The following is a 20,809-nucleotide window of genomic DNA, read 5'->3' as shown; positions in this document are numbered from 1 at the left end:
AGGGAGCAGCACTTAACTGTCTAGCAAGGAAGGTGTATTAGTTTTCTGTTGCTGCCGTACAAATTGACACAAATTTAGCAGCTTAAAATAACACCCATTTATTATCTCATAGTTCTGTAAGTCAGAAGTCAGTACAGTGTGTCTCGCTCAGCTGGTTCTCTGTTCAGGTTTCACAAGGCTGAAATCAAAATGTTGGCAGGACTGCATTTCTCTCTGGGGCCTCTACGGATGAACGCTTCCATGCTCTTTCAAGTTGTTGGCTGAATTCAGTTAGCTGGAGTTGTAGAACTGAGGTCCCCATTTGCTTACTTGCTGTTGGTCAGGGGTCTTTTATCTATTTAATCTCTGCTGTATGTATATGCAGTTATTTATGTGTGTTTTTTTAAGTTGCTCTCTGTTGTATCTTTGCTTTCTGTTTCATTGATTTTTGCTCTTATTTCCTTCCTTTTGTTTTCTTTGGGTTTATCTATTGTTCCCTTTCTGATATCTTAATATGAACACTTAGCTCATTAATTTACAGCTTTTTTTCTTTTCTAAGATTTGCAATTAATGCTATACATCTTTCTCAAAACACCTTCTGTGTTGTATCATTCAGATTTTGAGAGAGTGTTTTAATTATCATTCATTTCTAAGTATTTTAAAATTTCCTTTAAGATTACTTTTTGAAATTATTTTGGAATTGTTTTAAAATTTGAAATATGGGCTTTTAAAAAAAGTTGTCTGTTTTTTTAATTTAATTGCACATTGTAGAGAACAAGTTCTTGAAAATTTTTGAATTTGTCTTATGTCCCAGTATGGGGTTGCTTTTGTAATATTTTATGTGTACTTGATAAGAATATACATTCTCTAATTGTTGGATGAAGAATTCTATATATTCCATATGTCATCATGTGATCACTCATGATCTGGCTTGTTAATTGTTATTTCTTGCATATAATTTTTTGTTTATTTATATGCCTGACTAGTCAATAATGGAAAGAGGTGTGTAGAAATATACTGTGATGCTAGATTTGTTTCTTTTTCAGATTTATTTATTTTTGCTTAATATATTTTGAGACTATTAGAGGCACATGCTTTTAGAATTACTGTCTTCTTGGGGTACTGAACTTGAAAAAAATCATTATGTAGTGACTCTTTCTATCCTAATTAATATCTTTTTTAGAAGTCTATCTGATAATAATTACAGCTAATCTTCTTTCTTTTTGTTAACCTTTGACCAGTATATCTTTTTCCTCCTTTCACTTTAGAGCATTAGATGTCCTTATGCTTTTAATGTATCTTCTATAACAACTATTAGTTGGATTTTTATTATGTAATATTAAAATCTTTCCCTTTTAGCATCATTGTGATTTTTTTTTGTCCTTTTTTTCTCTCCTTTCTTGACATTTAAAAAAAATTGAGTGCCTTTTACCCAGAGCTTTACCAACAGAGTTGTTAAACTTGTGATTTTTCTTTTTTTGCCAGCTTGATCACTAAATAATGGTATGTCAGCCTACCTCTAATTTGTCTATATATTTTTTTAATGAGTTAAGTTGAGGATCTTATTTTAAAAAAATTTGCTCTTCTTTTTCTGTGAAATGTCTGTTCATACCTTATCCTCTGTACCACACTTCCTTTTTTGGGGATTTTTTGCTCTTTTTAGTGATTTCTGGGAGCTCTTTATACGTTAGGAACATAAGCCCTTTTTCTCTGATATGAGTTGCAAACACTTTTATGAGATTATAATTTGCATTTTTTTTGCTAATTTAATTTTTATTGTTACATAATGGGATTCATTAATTATTTCTTTTAAAACTTTTAAATTTAGTTTTTACTCTTAAAGATTTGATCCATTTAGGGCCGGCCCAGTGGCTTAGCGGTTAAGTGCACGTGCTCTGCTGCTGGCGGCCCGGGTTCGGATCCCGGGCGTGCACCGACGCACCGCTTCTCCGGCCATGCTGAGGCGGCGTCCCACATGCAGCAACTAGAGGGATGTGCAGCTATGACATACAACTATCTGCTGGGGCTTTGGGGGAAAAAAATAAATAAATAAAATCTTTAAAAAAAAAAAAGATTTGATCCATTTATAATTTATCCTCATACACAGTATGGGATGTAGATCCTACTTTATTTTTTTAGTGTTGATTATTCAGTTGTTCCATACTATTTATTGACTCTTTCATCTCTTCCTCATTATTTTGAGATGTCACTTTACCCATGTGCTACTGTCATATCTAAATTTCCATGTTTATTCTGGTTTGCTTTTGGACTTTCTCTCATATTCCATTGGTATGGCTTTTTATTTGTGTGCCAGTTTAATTATTGAAGCATTATAATAATTTTATTCCTAATTGGGCTATTCTTCCTCATATCTTTAAGGTTTTTTGAGCTTCCCAGTTTATCTTTGTTTATTTTTCAACATTTTATCCTATTGTCTCATCTGCACCACTCATCCCACAGAAAACAAAAACGAAAACAAAAAAACCTGAAACCTGTTGCTTTCGATGTGGTTATTACATTAAAGTTAGAAATTAACTGAAGGTAAATTGAGTCTTCCTACGTAAGAGTATATGGTTTGTCCTTTCATTGCTTCAAGTCTTCTGTTAATGACTTTAGAAGTGTTTTACATTTATTTTCTTATAGGTATTATACGTTCTTAAAGTTTACCTTTTTTATTGGTTGTGTGAATCAAGGTCTTTTATCTATTTGTTTGTTTGTTTTTTTTTTTTGAAGAAGAAGATAGGCCCTGAGCTAACATCTGTTGCCAATCTTCCTCTTTTCTTTTTTCTCTCCAAGGCCCTGGTACATAGTTGTATATCCTAGTTATAGGTCCTTCTAGTTCTTCTATGTGGGACGCCACCTCAGCATGGCTTGATGGGTGGTGAGTAGGTCCGTGCCCAGGATCCAAACCGGCGAACCCCGGGCTGCCGAAGTGGAACTCGCAAACCTAACCGCTACACCACTGGGTGGGCCCCAATCGAGATCTTTTAAAACCAATTTTGGTTTATATAAATGAAAGTTACTGACTTTTCTATGTTAATTTTTTTTACCCGTCTACCGTAACCACCTTCTCTTCTTGTTTTTAAGTTTTCTGTTAATATTTTTTGGAAATTTTTTTAGCTATGTAGTAATAAAAGCTTCAAATAGTAATATATTTACTTCTTGATTCCCAATATTTATACCTCCAGTTTCCTTTATTTTGTTTAATGGTGTTGGCTATTATAATGTTAAATGTTAGTGATGATAGTGGACTTTCTTATTTCTAAGGAAAATTAGTGATATAATTATACATTTCATTGTACTCCTTTTACATTCAAAAAGTATGGTTTTGCAGACTCTTTCTAGTGAATTTCCACTGTTGAACCCTCTTGCCGCACCCTGTACTTTTCTTCCTATTGTGTGGCAGCTACTTTTGACAGAGCTTACAGTCTACACTTATAGTTATTTCATACCATCATTGATTACTCCATCTTTTGCTTTTAAATTTGCAATATCTACTGACTATATTTGTCTCCCAATTTTACTGGAGCCAGCCATGGTAGTCTAGTGGTTATTTCCTTGTCAGGGAACCACACCACCCATCGTCGGTTGTCATATTGTGGCAGCTGCATGTTGCTGTATGCTGAAAGCTACACCACCGGTATTTCAAATACCAGAAGGGTCACCCACGGTGGACAGGTTTCAGCGGAGCTGCCAGACTAAGACAGACTAGAAAGAAGGACCTGGCCACCCACTTCTGAAAAAAAATTTGCTGTGAAAATCCTATGAATAGCAGCAGAGCATTGTCTGATAGAGCACTGGAAGATAAGAAGATGGTGCAAAAAGACTGGCAGGGTTCCACTCTGCTGTATGCAAGGTCACTAGGTGGAATCAGCTCAATGGCACTAACAACAAAATTTTACTGAAAATAAAAAAGTGTTATTTTCATTATCTTTGATTTTGCTTGATTCCAGTAGGAGAAAGGAAGTGTTCCATGAACATTAGAGGTTCTAGTCAGAAGTTTCTTTCTTTTTTTTTTTTGTGAGGAAGATCGACCCTGAGCTAACATCTTCCAATCCTCCTCTTTTTTTTTTTTTTTTTTGCTGAGGAAGACTGGCCCTAGGCTAACATCCATGCCCATCTTCCTCCACTTTATATGGGATGCTGCCACAGCATGGCTTGACAAGCGTCGGTATGTGCCCAGGATCCGAACCGGCGAACCCTGGGCTGCCGCAGTGGAGTGCGTGCACTTAACCACTTGCGCCACTGGGCCGGCCCCCCAGGAGTCTCAGTGAGAGTTGGGAGCATCCTGAATTAAGCCACAACTCCATTTTTCTTGTTCTCTATAGAATTGAAGTATTTAGAGTTGCTCAGATTTGAGTGATCTTACTTCTCACTTGGGGTACTGGCTGTTGTAAAACCAGCTTACATAAAGCAGACATTTTTGGTGCAAAGCTATTCTAAGTCTCAGTAGTGTGTTTCATTTTTGTTTTTCGTCAAAATTGCCTTTGTATTTTCCAGGCAATGCTCCATTGTCTTCTAGCTTTCAGTGTTGCTGCAGTGAAATCTGATGCCGTTCTGATTCTTGATCCTTTGAAACATTTGTTTTTTCCTACAAAAGCCTTTAGGCTCTTTGTCCTGATAATGTTTTTGCATGAATCTCTTTTCGTCCATTTTGCTGGACACATTGGTGGTGAATTCTTTTGATATGGATCATGTCCTTCAGTTCTGAGAAATCGGTTTTTCCAGGAATCATTTATTTTTCTTTTTCTGGAATCACTTATTTGATTTCTTCCTGTTTCCTTGGTTCTCTCTCTCTCTCTTTTTTTTTTTGGAACCCTAATTATTTGGACATTGGACATCTTGGATTGGTCCTCGATATTATCTTTTCTCTTCTAATTTTATTCTACTTTTTGAGAAATTTTGATTTCTACTGTCATATTTTTAATTTCAGAGGGTTCTTATTCTGATATATATATTTTTTTAGTAGCATCTGTTCTTGTCTCATGGATGCAGTATCTTCTCTGATTTCTCTCAGGATATTAATGATAGGATAGGCTTTTTCTTCAAGTTTTTTCCTAATGCATGTCTCCATTTTCTCCTAGTTGTCGTTTTTAGTTTTTATTTTAGCATCTGTTTTTCACAGTAGAAATTTTCTTTAAATGTCTGGTGATAACTTGCCTCTTTGCTTATTTTTAAGAGTGGGAAATTGAAAGACAATAACTGTGCATGGGTAGGAGTTGTCAACTGTTTATGCCATTGTTAAATGATCTGGCTAGGCTGTCTTGTAGCAGAATTCTATGTCGATATCATTAGATTGTTTCGTAGACTAGTTCGATTATAGAAAGGTTCCTTTTCCAACTTCCTGCCTTCTGGAGCCAAGAAGGAGAAGAAAATTGGAGGTCCCAAAGTTTATTGTGTCAATTTTCAGTTAATCTTTATGTTTTTAATATGTTTTTCCAGCCCTCTTTTTACCCTCTCTAGAAGATGGATCTCCAGTCTTCTGCTTGGATGAGAAAAAAGGGTGTTTGCCCAGATGTGCAGAGTACAGGATGGGATCTGGAAGTCTAGCTGCTTTTTAAACAAACTTTTATGCCCTACCTTTACTCCCATTCCTCGAGATTCCTAATGCCAACCAGTGTGGTGTGTTTTAGGGGTATGCCAGTGTAAATTTGATTGCTTCCCAACTTTCTTCTGGCCTTTCTCTACTGCTGTTTAGGATTCAACTTTCTTAGGTCTATTGAGTTAATCACTGCTCCTCACTCTGCTTTCTAGTATCCAAATTTTTGTCACCATTGTTTGCTTTTCTGTTATTTTTGTCTTTGAGAGTAGTTTTAGTGGGGTTCAGGAGGAATCAGAAGTTCATACATGGATTCAATTCCTTGTTTTTTTCTGATACATAGTTTGAATTACTGCTTTTATCTTATTTTGTCTTTCTTAATTTAGATGGAAAATTATTGTATATAATTAAGATTTCTAGTGAGATATTCAGTTTATGAGAATTGAGACAGAAAGGGTTACATGGGGCTGGCCTGGTGGCATAGTGGTTAAGTTCACATGTTTTGCTCCGGTGGCCTGGGGTTCACAGGTTTAGATCCTGAGTGCGGACCTACACACCACTCATCAAGCCACGCTGTGGCAGCATCCCACATACAAAATAGAGGAAGATTGGCACAGATGTTAGCTTAGTGACAGTCTTCCTCAAGCCAAAGAGGAAGATTGGCAATAGATGTTAGCTCAGGGTCAATCTTCCCACCAAAAACATTTTTCAAAAATAAAAAATAAATAAAAATAAAGGATTACAAAAGGGGTTGCCATGTTGGTATATATATAATGTTAATTTCAAGCATGTAAAGACAAAATGACCAGTGTATATTATTATATGAATGTATGAAAATAGTATTGATTTGATGCTTCACTTTTGATACAGTCAATTTGATACTCTAGGGCCGGCCCCATGGCTTAGTGGTTAAGTGCGCACACTACGCTGCTGGCGGCCTGGGTTCAGATCCCGTGCGCGCACCGATGCACCACTTCTCCGGCCATGCTGAGGCCGCGTCCCACATACAACAACTAGAAGGATGTGCAACTATGACATACGACTATCTACTGGGGCTTTGGGGAAAAAAAAAGGAGGAGGATTGGCAGTAGATGTTAGCTCAGAGCCGGTCTTCCTCAGCAAAAAAAGAGGTGGATTAACATGGATGTTAGCTCAGGGCTGATCTTCCTCACACACACACACAAAAATTTTGATACTCTAGTTTTTATCACTTAGATGTCCATATGCTTTATGGGAAGCTGGGTTCTTCTTTACCTTCACGGGCTGAATCTGAATTAATTTAAGCCAGTCGTGGTTATTTCATTCCCTTTGCCAGTGATTAATTTAGTAATGAGTGGCCAGTAACACTTGAGAAGAAGTTTATTGGGAAAGGTTTCCTTTTTTTGTGTTAAAGAGACATTAGGAAGGGGCTGTCTCTTTTGTGGTCTTTGGACATTATGTAAAGTGATACTTGCAACTTTTGCAGCTATTTTGGATCACTAAGGGACAAAAGTCATCACATTAAGGATGGCACAGGGAAAACATAGAAAGAACCTAGGCCTGTGATGGTAGTGTTGAGTACAAATTAATCCTAGAACTGCTGTAGCTCTGGACATTTTGTTATATGAGATAATAATTCCTCTGATTGCCTTAAAAAACCAATCAAAATAACTATTACTTGTAGCTAGCTAAAAAAAAAAATCCTAAGTAAATATTCTAAAGCTCAAAACTGCAGGTTTCTGAGACGTTAGGGATTATTGTTTTTCACTAAAATAAGCTGAATTGGAAATTTATATCATATTCTTTCATTATTGTTGTCTTTGCCTGTAACTTATGTGGCTCTGACATTTTAGTTGTTGTAAAACTGGTAATTTTAATCTTTTTTTTGGTATAATTCAGGTTGACCTGATATTTTAATAAATGTGGCTCCTAGGACTGATTAAAGAAACATCTTATTTGTTGAAATATGTACATTTTCTTCATGAAATTGGTTTTCTTTTTTATCTGTGACTTGTCCTACCAAAGCTTTTGAAGCATATGTTTTTGATACTGGTGTTACATTTTTAATTAATATTTTAGATGCAAAAGGTGACAGTTTAAAAGATTGTTTTGTTAGTGGCTTATCCTTAAAAGCAAGTGGCATTTGGTTTTATTTTACAATAGAATTTAATCTTACATGTTTTTTGTTAAAGTAATGTTAACCCAAAAATCTCTTACTGAACTATTTGTGGTGAGCTTTTTAAGGATGTTTAAGATTTCACATGCAGTTTAACTGATCACAGATGAAGTTGTAAATTAATACCTCATGAGTATTTGACTGCAGGGCATTATTTGTGAATCAAAACTGCTTTGTTCCTATAAACTGTGAAAGAGCTTTAAGCATATGGATTAAAATTGCATGGTGATACCAACGTACTTATGAAAAGACGCTGTGGCTGAATCATTTAAAATGTACTGAAATATTATGAATAGCCATAAATTATAATAATTCCCTTAAGCTTTTAAGGGTTGTAAGATTTAGTTTTATTCCTTTGTTGGATTTAACCAACTTAATAAGAAATTGTTTTGTTGCTTTTAAAGCTGTACATAGTAATAAGAATAACCATTGATATAGTATGGTGATGAGAACAGCTAAAGTTTCCTAGAAAACGTAGTATTACAGAAGTGTTCACGGTTGTATCAAATATATACATGAAGGTTTTTTTGTGTTTTCATTTAAGTCATTCTCACTAGAACCTGTAGAAGGAATAATTGTTCATTGATATCTTCTAGTATAAGATTATTAAATGTATGTTATTTAGTGTAAAATCAGATTTTTTGCTGTTATTTTTGTTTTACAATATGTAAGTCACCTGATGTAGAATGTACTCTTCCAGCCATGACAAACTGTGAAGTGTCTTTTGAAAAAAATACCAGAAAATAGGGAAGTCTTATTCCAGAAGATAGCAGTAAGTTAGAGGAAGCAGAAGCAAGCTTTAACTTCTTTACTCAATAAGGCAAACACTAGATCAACCTTAGGAAAGATTGTTGGGATGCTTTGAGAGTGTCACCTTTTTAGACCCTTTTACATTCTTGGAAAACTTTGGTACCTGTTTTACAAATATTCTATTTTCTGTGTTCTCATGTGGATGACATTTCTAGCACCAGTTATCATACTTCCTTAAACTCCTCTATTATAACTACTTTTATCTCCATTCCACTTCAGCAACCTTCTTTTCACATTCTGAACCTAGTCCTTGCCCAGAACTGCTTTTAAAAAAAGTCTGGGGCTGGCCCGGTGGCTTAGCGGTTAAGTGCGCGCGCTCCGCTGCTGGCGGCCCGGGTTCGGATCCCGGGCGCGCACCGACGCACCGCTTCTCCGGCCATGCTCAGGCCGCGTCCCACATACAGCAACTAGAAGGATGTGCAGCTATGACATACAACTATCTACTGGGGCTTTGGGGGAAAAATAAATAAATAAAAGTTAAAAAAAAAAAAAAGTCTGAATAAGCTTCCCGTTTAGCTCTTTCCTATTTTCACTTTATTCTCTTTATCCAGCGTGAGTGGCATGGTCAGTTATTTCAACTACATTTTACCATTACCTTCAATTCTCTCTCCCTTTTGACCCTGCCAATTTCTGAACCTGGGTCAGTTTAATTGTGTGCCTTGCTTCTTGACTTTTTATCACAATTAACTTTTGTCATACTAGCCATCTTTGATCCTTCTCCTTCAACCTTCATAATCAGATTGTTCACCAGCTCTTATTACCGCCTGAAATGGCTCTCAAATCTCACCCCTCTTTGCTACTTTCATGGTTGCCTGATTCATCATCTCTTGAATTAAGTACTGTAGCCCTCTCTTCTCTGTGTCTGTTTTTCCAGTAGTTCCCTCTTTCCACCTCTTCTGTCATGAGGAATTGAATCCCCATCCAATCATCCCCTCCCCCTCTTAGTTAAGAGAAGCTCCCTTCAGTAGTAATTCTCAATTGAGAAGTGCCAAATCTTCTGGTTCTCTGTGTAGTGTGTATTAGGTTTTGAAAACACCCTAAAAGTGATTCTCTTATTCTTTCTGAGGTCCTAAAGGGTCTGTTGCAGGACTTCCTCAATTCCATCTTCTGCAGTGCTATAGGAGCTATCTTTCTGAAACATAGATTTATTTACTTTACAGATGTATGGCAGCTTATTTTTTGCCAAGTACTGTATTAGCTGCTGGAGTAAGGAAGATGAATGCTAAGGTGTTTGCTTTGAGAAAAATATTAACGACACAGTATATCTATCATTTACTGGAACTTTTATTAAGTGCTAGGCACTTCCTGGACTTATCCTTATAATAGTCCTTCAGTGTAGATACTATTAATCACTGTACAGATGAGCAAACTGAGTATCAGAGAATTCTGAGTAGTCACACAGCTAGTAATTTAATAAAAAAGTGATAAGTGTTACGATAAATATTTGAAAAGTCACCTCTGAGAGCATAAAGGAGAGATATCTAGTTTAGGACTGAAGGCTTAACAGTGAAGGTAGACTTCACAGAGAGGATGATGCCTTAAGTGGAGTCTTTAAAGACAAGTATGAAGTTAGTTAAAGGAAGTGATAGGTAGGAAGGTATGAGTGTGGCGTGGTTATACTTGTGAACAGTCTTTGCAAAAGACATGCAGAGAAATGAGAAAGCATTTTATGGGAACACCTCAATATGACTGAGTTGGGAAATTGAGAGTGATTTTAGTAGATATAAAGGCATTAAACCAGGTTGTATTACTTACGTACCTAAGAAGTTTAGATTTGTTTTTAGTAGGTGATGGGAATGATTTTAAATAAGGGACCTAAGTGATTAAACAATGTGGAGAATGGGTTAGAGGAAGATCTTTTTGCAGGCAGTACACCTGATATTTATATAGTGTTATAAACCAATGTACCCTAAAAAAAAAAAAAAAAGATACAGAAGACTTATTAGACTGTTGGAATAGCCCAAATAAGAAATAAGGAGGTCTTGAAATATGGCAATGAGATTAAAGGGGAAAAAGGTGGAACTGAAGGCTATTTGGGAGGTGGAATCAACAGATTTGGTAGTGTTAAAAGTGAGTGAGAGGGCCAGCCCTGGTGGCCTAGTGGTTAAGTTCGGCACGCTCCACTTCGGCAGCCTGGGTTCAGTTCCTGGATGTAGACCTACACCACTTGTCAGTGGCCATGCTGTGGCAGTGGCTCACATACAAAAAGAGGAAGATTGGCAACAGATGTTAGCTCAGGGCAAATCTTCCTCAGGAAAATAATGAGTGAGAAGAATGATTTCTCAGGTTATACTCAGCTTGGGAGTGTGGTTATATCAATCTGAGATAAAGCATATTAATAATAATATATGGAACATAATGTAGGATATCCTTAAGGCCTTAATAGACTCCGAATAAACATTTAGGTAAGCTGCTTCCTAAATTGTCCCCCAGTTTTTTTGAAATGTCGTCTTAAACACCTGGGCCAACTGTAGGGATTGAGACCTTTTTCATTTATCAAGCCTTAACTAAATACCCATGGGCCGTTACATTCTGGGTCCTAGGAGGGGGCACGGTGGAAAGTTCTAGGACTTGCCCATCTAGTTGAACCTCTTGAGTTTTAACAGCTTCTGAACTCCCAGTTTTCACACTCTCCAGCACTGAAAATAAACTTTTACTAGAGATCATGTAAATCAGTATTGTGATTAAAGACAAAAGTGACAATAATATACTTCACTATAGAGTCATTTACCTGAAAGTCTCATTGGTTTTTGCCAAAATATATAGACTATTAAAATACTGCAGTGAAGTTAAACTATGTTACAGGTGTCTCTTTACATACCTGTAGAGTGGAATCTTGACAACAAATATAGTAGAAAATAGGATCTAAAATGAGTAACAGTGCTACTTCATGTTTCTTTCTTAATATCCATGGAAGTTATTTGCCTTAAATTATTTAAGAGATTATTTATATGAAAAGCAAGTAATGTTTCATAAGCCTGTATTGCAACTGATTAGGGGAGAGTGGGTACTTTGAAAATTATGTCAGTGGGTAGGAAATGAAAATATCAAATTGAAGCAGCTCGTACTTCGTTGTTGAATTGAGCCATAAAGTTGTGGCATAAAGCCTGGATTAAACTTGATTGCAACTCAAACAGCTCTCACACACAAACACATACACACAAAGCCTATATAAGCAAACATACATTCACTGAAGTCTTTCTTATGGCTTCTTCCATGAACTACATATCATTTTTGTTATGAGACTCTGCTTTACAAAACGTAGTAGATATTTGATAAATATTTGTTGAATTGAACTAAATAAACATTTCACTTCTCAAAACTATGTGAAGATTAAGCCTAAGCAAAGATATCCTTTGAACCATGATGAAGGTTAAAATAAAATGTACCCTTATTTAAAAAGTAATGTTTCGGGCTGGCCCCGTGGCTTAGTGGTTAAGTGCGTGCGCTCCGCTGCTGTTGGCCGGGGTTCGGATCCCAGGCGCGCACCGACGTACCGCTTCTCCCGCCATGCTGAGGCCGCGTCCCACATACAGCAACTAGAAGGATGTGCAGCTATGACATACAACTATCTACTAGGGCTTTGGGGCGGGGGGGGGGAATCTTTAAAAAAAAAAAAAGTTTCTTTCTGATTGTTGAGAATTTGGAAAATACATAAAAATAAAATGAAAACTATAAAGATCATCAGTAATTCCACCGTGACTAGAATACTCCTGTTACCATTTTGTATTCCTTCCAACTAATTTTTCTGTTAATGATGCTACATTTTTGAAAGAGGTGAGTACTTGAGGAAAGTTGCTATCATTATACTTAAATTGGTGCTGGTTTTCAAAAAAGTTGTCTCTGAAGTGATCTCCTATAGTGAATCTTACGTTGATGATTTTTAAAAGCTCCCTGCCACCACCCCTGAAATAAAGGAAAGAACATTCTCCTTTGTGGAAAAAGGAGAGAGGCTGGAATGTATGATGTCATGCTACACCTGGAAATTGATGCATTTCTGTAGACGTATTGACAATTAGTAGTTTACTCTTTCTTTTTTTTTTTGTGAGGAAGATCAGCCCTGAGCTAACATCCATGCCAATCCTCCTCTTTTTGCTGAGGGAGACCAGCTCTGAGCTAACATCTATTGCCAATCCTCTTCCTTTTTGTCCCCCAAAGCCCCAGGAGATAGTTGCATGTCATAGTTGCACATCCTTCTTAGTTGCTGTATGTGGGACTTGGCCTCAGCATGGCCGGAGAAGTGGTGCCTTGGTGCGCTCCTGGGATCCGAACCCGGGCCGCCAGTAGCAGAGCGTGTGCACTTAACCGCTAAGCCACGGGGCCGGCCCCTACTCTTTCTTAAAATAATATTTTTACACTCTATTAGGTTTCTTGGCTACATATGACAAGAAACCTTACTAGCACTAGCTTAGGCTAAAAAAGGAATTTAGCAACTCAAGTCACTAAACTGCATGTACACAAAAGTATGGGAACAGTTGGGCCCTTAGGGATGACTAAATCTAAGGCCTCAAAAGCTGTCAGATTTTTTCTTTCTTCAGTTCTTTCCTTTGTCTGTCTCTGAGAGTCATCTTCAATTTGTCAGACTTCCTCTTTATACTTCTTCCTCTTTTTTTATTTTGACTTACTGTGTTTGTAATGGTCTCCTGCTAGGTTTTCTTCTTGCTTACTTGAAAAGCTATTGGTACTGTTGATTAACTAGTAATTTCAGATAATGTTTTTACATTTTTATTTTACAGGCAAGATAAATATCCAGAAAAAATAGTTTGGTTGAATATTTTTGTAAGATTTACAATGTATTTCACTGTTCTTCCTCAAAAGAGTAATCTCAAGTGAAATAACTGTGACTAGATTCTCATTTGTTTAATGACTGAAAAACCTTTCAACTTACGCTAGGGACCAGTAGATAAATTTTAGTATTTGTGACCAGTGTTCATTTCCTAAGGTGTTAAATGCTTTTATGAAAGAGGTAAGTGTTTTACCTAAAGAATGAGAAAAAATTAATTTCCTTTTTTGTGATTTGCAAAGTTTCCCCCATTTTTGCTGAATGCTTTTTTTGAAAACTTTACATTGTTCCGGATTTTTCTTCTTGCTGATCACCTAATGTGCTAAATGTGTTTTGTTAGGGTGACCCTTTAAGATTGCTCTTATAGACTAAAGAGAGGCACTGAATTTTCCAGTGTTGTGGAAGAGGTTATATTTAGCTGTTGGTATTTTAAGTTGGAACACTTCATTCTACTGTGCCTTTAGTTAATGAGTCATCGGAGAAAATGGGCTGTCTCTTTCTTTTAGGAAGAGTCTGTAGCAAATAATAATAATAATAAGTTAAATGCTGTGGGAGATTTTCTGCCAAATAACAAACTTAAAATGGAGAATGTTTTGTCATACATTTTATTGCCCATATGTAAAATATATGTTAAAGGATATAGAAGCATTTTGCTCATTATCTTCAGCTGATAAAAAAAATAATAATCTTGATGTCACATATAACAAAAAGAAAACATTTTTTACCAAAGCATTGTGTAGATTGTTATGAGTTACAGACAAGTGGGAAGCCAGCATGAACTCTATGAAATTCTTTTATATACAGGCTATAGAGCAGTGGTCAAATCTTAATGATAATTGTCAGTAACTGAGGAAAGTATTGTGATTATTAAAGTATTGATTTTTTTTGTGTGTGAAGAAGATTAGCCCTGAGCTAACATCTGTTGCCAATCCTCCTCTTTGTGCTGAGGAAAATTGGCTCTGGGCTAACATCCGTGCCCATCTTCCTCTACTTTATATGGGACACCACCGCAGCATGGCTTGACAAGCGGTGCTTTGGTGCACGCCTGGGATCTGAACCTGTGCACCCTGGGCTGCCACAGCGGAGCACACGCACTTAACTGCTATGCCACCGGGTGGGCCCCCGTATTGATTTTTTAAAGAGTATATATATATATATATTTTTTTTTAATAATTTTAATTATTTATTTTTTTCCCCCAAAGCCCCAGTAGATAGTTGTATGTCACAGCTGCACATCCCTCTAGTTGCTGTATGTGGGACGGGCCTCAGCATGGCCGGAGAAGCGGTGCGTCGGTGCGCGCCTGGGATCTGAACCCGTGCCGCCAGTAGCAGAGCGCGCGCACCCAACCGCTAAGCCACAGGGCTGGCCCCTAAAAAATATTTTAAAATTATATCTGCCTGGGCCAGTCCTGGCAGCCTAGCGGTTAAGTTTGGTGTGCTCCACTTCAGCAGCCCGGGTTCAGTTCCTGAGCATGGACCTACACCGCTGGTCAGTGGCCATGCTGTGGTGGTGGCCCACATACGGAATAGAGGAAGTTTTGCCACAGATGTTAGCTCAGGGTGAATTTTCCTCAGCAAAAAAAAAAAAAAAAAAAAAAAAAAAAAAATCTGCTTAATTTTTTCTCCAGTTTTTTGGAGAAATAAAAAATTCTGGTAAAATACACATAACTTGAAATTTACCATCTTAACCATTTTTAAGTGTACAGTTCAGTGGTATTAAATACATTGATAATGTACCACCATTCATCTCATAACTAACTCTTTTCATCTTTTAAAACTGAATCTCTATACCCATTAAACAATAACTTCTCTTTCTCCCTACTCTAAGTACCTCATAAAAATGAAATTATCCAGTATTTGTCTTTTTGTGACTGGCTTATTTCACTTAGCATAATATCCTCAAGGTTTTTCTATGTTGTAGCATATGTCAGAATTTCCTTCCTTTTTAAAGCCTGAATAATATTCCATTATATGTATATACCTCAATTTGTTTATCCTTTAATCCGTTGACAGATACTTGAGTTGCTTCTGCGTTTCAGCTATTGTGAATAATGCTGCTATGAACATGGATGTTCTGATATCTCTTTGAGACCCTGATTTTAATTCTTTTGGGTATATACCCAGAAGTGGAATTGCTGGATCATATGATAATTCTGTTTTTAATTTTTTGAGGAGCCACTGTACTATTTTCCACAGTGGCTGCACCATTTTATATTCCCACCAACAATGCACAAGGGTTCCAATTTCTCCATATACCTGCCAGCACTTGTTATTTTGTTTTTTGATAGTAGCCATCCTAATGGGTGTGAGGTAGTATCTCATTATAATTTTGATTTGCATTTTCCTAATGATTAGTGATGTTGAACATCTTTTCTCGTGCTTATTGGCCTTTTGTGTGTGTTCTTTGGAGAAATGTTTAAGTCCTTTGCCCAGTTTTGAATCAAGCTGTTTGATTTTTTTGTTGTTGAGTTTTAGGAGTTCTCTATATATTCTGGATATTAATTCCTTATCAGATATACAATTTGCAAATATTTTCTTCCATTCTGTGGGTTGTCTTTTTCCTCTGTTGATATTGTCTTTTGCTGCACAAAAGTTTTTAGTTTTCATGAAGTTCAATTTGTCTGTTTTCCTTGTTGTTGCCTGTTATTTTGATGTCATATCCAAGAAACCATTGCCAAATCCAGTGTTGTGCCCTTTGTTTTCTTCTAAGAGTTTTATAGTTTTTGCTCTTAAATTTAGGTCTCTGATCCTTCTGAGTTAATTTTTGTATATGATGTTAAATAAGTGTCTAACTTCATTCTTTTGCATGTAGATATCCAATTTTCCCAGCATCATTTGTTGAAAAGACTGTCCTTTCCTCATTTGAATGGTCTTGGCACCCTTATCAAAAATCATTTGACCATATATGCAAGGGTTCATTTCTGGGCTCTGTCTATTCTGTTCTGTTTGCCTGTATGTCTATTTTTATGCCATTGTACACTATTTGATTATTGTGGCTTTGTTGTAAGTTTTCAGTTCAGAAATGTGAGTCCTCCGGCTTTGTTCTTCTTTTTCAAGATTGTTTTGGCTATTTGAGGTCCCTTGAAATTCCATATGAATTTTAAGATCTTTTTCTATTTCTGCAAAATACGTCATTGGAATTTTTGATAATGTGCCAAATTTTTATAGTTTTATTTGTTACCTCATATTTAATTTAGTATGACAGGTTTATAATATTAGAAATTCTTTGAGAAAGTGGCAAATGATGTGGGAGATACTGATTCTAATTTTGGCTACCTTTATATTTATATGTCACTAAGATTGCATACTTCAGTTTTCTCATCTGCACAATATTTTGTTCCTCATGACTTTTCTTGCAGGAATGAAAGGAGGTAGTATGGAATAGAGAAGAATATATCATACTGAAAAATAGAAAATTTTAAGATCTTCGAGTTCAAATTTTTAATGTAAGATGTAAGATGTCACTTTTGAAGTAAACTTCCCAGGTCTTCTTCCTTGGGCACAGAATGACTGCATCACTAGAACCACAAACTGTGGGACTTTTTTTTTCTTTTCCTCAAATGTATTTATTTAACATGGATTGATCTGTCGATTGAGCTATCTATCTACTTACCTATTTATCTAATTAATCTATCTATCTATCTATCTATCTATCTATCTATCTATCTAATCAATCAATCGTCTGTCTTTAACTATTGTCAACCTAGTGTTGTCTGTTATATTAAGAATACCAGTCCTTTACTTGTTTTATTCATTTACAAAGATCATATGGAATATAATGGAGGGGAATTTGGGCCTTTTATTTCTGCCTTGGTAAAGCCTGCATTTTGGTTCTCGCTGCACATGGCAGTTGGTGTATAGGCCAGTTTCGGCCATGGGAACATAGCACCCATTGTGAAGTCTCTATCCTTTTTTGCAAGTCTCAAGGAATCATTTTTTTGCCGTGAAATGGAGTGTGTCCTATGGCATAACTCTATGTGTTCTTAATAAAGCAATTTTGGAATATTGGAGAATCAGTCATGTTTGAGAGATTGATTAATTGATTTGTTCTTTCGGCATTTATTTAATGAATGTGCTTATATTTTTGATTTCCTAAACTCAACGTATACAAAACCAAACTTCTAATCTTTGTCCCAAAACTTGTTCCACCTGCAGCCGTCTCTATTTCGCTTGATGACAACTTTATCCTTCTGGTCCTTAGGGCTAAAAACCTTAGAGTTGTTCTTGATTCTTCTCTTTTTCTCATAGCACATATCTAATCCTTCACAAATTCTACTGGACCACGTTTGAAATATTTCGTCAATCTAATCACTTCCTACCATCTATACTGCTACAGTCATCTGTCCCCCACTTTGTGCCACCGTCATCCTTTGCCTGGGTTGTTACTACAATAGCCTTTAACTAGTCTCTCTCCTTCTACCCTTGCCACCTTCATTATATTCTCAGCACAGCCGAGAGGTTGACTTTTTAAAAACATAAGTCAGATCATGACACTCTGATAAAAATAAGTAAGGTATAGAAATAGTAAAGAAAGGAAATATTATCTGCTCATGAAATGATTATATTTTTGTAAAACTCAAAAAATATCAACTAAAAAATAACTAGAAACAAGAACATTCACTTGGTGGGTGATTACAGAATTGATACACAAAAATATATTTTTTATGCTTTTCTATATACAAAGAGCCACAAGTGATAAATTAACAGGAGTATAAACAGACTATAGCCATATATCAAGAGACTAGTACAAGTGGAGTTTATTCTAAAATGAAAGGATAGTTTAGAATTAGGGAATCTATTAATATGATTTACCATGCTCTCCCCAGCTGCTTCCCAGAGGGTTTCTATTGTTTGCTTAGCAGTTCTAGACCAGCTAAAGCAATGAACTCTGCTATCTAGTGGCCAAACCACAATTTCTCAAATGAGGTCTGATCCTTTACAAGTTTTTCCTTCCTTGGGTACTAGGAAGGAAAAATTTGCACTTAGCCCTAGAGTGCCGTATGGAGTTTTCTTATATCTTGTAGTTACTCTTTTATCATAGTTAATAATTCTTTGTGTTAAACTTCTCCTGTTTAATTTACTGTGTGGTTTTAATCTTTTGATTGGACCCAGACCAATGCACCATATTAATAGATTTTTGGAAAAATTTTATGTGATTATTTTCATAGATGCTAAAAATGCATTTGCAAAATTCAGCCTTCATTCTTCTTTTATTAACTTTTTATGAATTGAAGAATAACACACATAGAAAAGTATACAAATCATATGTACAGCTGAAAGAATTACCTTAAAGTAAACACATACTTGTTTAACCACCATCCAGTTCTAGAAATAGAACTTGGCCAGCAGCCCAGAAGCACCCCAAAGGTATCCACCCTCTTGACTTATAACACCAGAGATTATCTTTGCTGCTTTTGAACTTTAAATAAATGAAATCATGTAGTGTGTATTTTTTGTCTCTGGCTTCTCTAGCTCATCTTTGTGTGATTTATCCTCATCATTGCATGTAGTAGTGCTTTGTTCATTTTCTTTTCTATATCCTATTCCACTGTAAAAGTCCATCTCAATTTACTTTTATATTCTCCTGTTAATGGGTATTTGGGTTGTTTCTAGTTTGGCTCTATTACAAATAATGCTAGTAGTGAACATTCTTGTATGTGTCTTTTGGTGTTCATGTGCAGACATTTCTGTTGGAATTATATGTAGGAATGGAAATGCTGGGTCAACAGACTATGCCTACCTTAAACTTGACTAGATACTGCCAAAAAGATTTCCAGTGTTTTGTATTCCCATCAGCTGGACTGAGAGTTCCAGTTGTTCCATTGGTATTTTCAGTCTTTATAATTTTTGTTTTAGCCGTACTGGTTGGTGAGTAGTGGTATCTCATTATTGTTTTTTTTTTTTTTTTTTTTTTGTGAGGAAGATCAGCCCTGAGCTAACATCCATGCCAATTCTCCTCTTTTTGCTGAGGAAGACTGGCCCTGGGCTAACATCCGTGCCCATCTTCCTCCACTTTATATGGGACGCCACCACAGCATGGCCTGACAAGCAGTGCCTCGGTGCGTGCCTGGGATCCGAACCCCGGGCCACCAGCAGTGGCGCGCACGCACTTAACCACTATGCTACGGGCCTGGCCCCCTCATTATTGTTTTAATTGTATTTCCTTGACCATGACCACTAATGAAGTTTAGCATTTTCTTATCTGTTTATTGACCATTTGGATATACTTGTTTGTGAATTGCATGTTTAAGCTCTTTTTCCCAGTTTTCTATTGGATGTTTAATAATTTTTTATTGATTTATAGGCATTCTCTATATATTCAGGTTATGACTCATTTTGTTTGGCAGATGCCTTCTCTGGCTCTGAGACTTGCTTTTTCGCTCTTTTAATGGTATCTTTTCGTGAATAAATGTTCTTAATTTTAATGTGGATACTCTTTTTTGGTGTTCCTCTCTTTTTTTACTCTCTGTATAATTTTTGCCTATGGTTGGTGTTATGTCATCCTTAAATATTTGGTAGAATTAACTCAAAATGCTGTCTAGACCTGGAGTTTCCTTTGTGGGAATATGCCATTAAAAATAGTTAAAGGACTTTTCAGGTTTTTGCACTTATTCTTGTATCAGCTGTGCTAATATTTGTGTTTATAAGTATTAGTACATTTTGTGTAAATGTTAAAATGCATTGGTATACCCTTATTCAAAGTATCTTTCTGTGATCTTTTTATATGTGTATGACCTATGGAGATGTACCCTTTTGCATTTCTGCTAATGATTATTTGTTCCTTCTTTCTAAGGGTTCATCAATTTTATTAGCCTTTTCAAAGAACCAGCTTGGGCTTTGTTGTTTCCCTATAGCGCATGCTTATTTTCTATTTCTACATATTTAACTCTTGGTTATTTTCTTCTTTCTGTTTTCTTTGGGTTTAATTTGCAGTTCTTTTTTTACATTCTTGCAGTGGACACTTGACCATATAAAAATACAATTTTTTATACATGGCAAAATTTGCGTCAGGTCAGAAGACAGTTTACAAACTGATAAAAATAATTGCCAATTGTATCAGAGTCCATATTCTACTTCTTTAATATGGACAGAGCTTCTAGAAAGCAATAATAAAAGACCAACAATTACATATTAGTAATGAGCAATGTCTGTGAACAGATGATAGCTAGAAAAGTTAATATTAATGGCACTTAAACATATGAAAGGATATTCATCCTCTCTTATAAGAGGAATTAAAGATAAACATGTTACGATAATCCTTATATTATGTTGGCAAAGATATAGAGAATGGGCACTTTCATAATATGATGAGGATATGAATTGCCACAACCTCTTTGAAGGAAAAATTTATATTTTTTATCAAAATTTTAAATTCCCTTTGATCTCTTTGATCTATGACCTTGTATGTATATATAAGGGTGTTTGTTCCCGTGTTACCTCTAAAAGCAAAAAAACCAGACAAAACCTAAATATTTATTGTATAGATTAGAGTGTAGCTATAAAATGGAAAACTATGAAGCCACTAAAAAGAGGGTGACTGTAG

General features: G+C 36.0%; 1 protein-coding gene across 3 annotated transcripts in view; it reads left to right on the top strand.

The window, feature by feature from the left end:
* Nucleotides 1-20,809, top strand: part of ADK (adenosine kinase) — a 544,441-nt gene that overhangs the window by 153,216 nt on the left and 370,416 nt on the right. The gene's annotated exons all lie outside the window — the stretch shown is intronic.

This window comes from Diceros bicornis, chromosome 6 (genome assembly GCF_020826845.1).
Source record: "Diceros bicornis minor isolate mBicDic1 chromosome 6, mDicBic1.mat.cur, whole genome shotgun sequence".
In the NCBI taxonomy this organism is placed as follows: Eukaryota; Metazoa; Chordata; class Mammalia; order Perissodactyla; family Rhinocerotidae; genus Diceros; species Diceros bicornis.
Note: the sequence above shows the minus strand (reverse complement) of the source record. Positions and strands in the feature narration are given on the sequence as shown.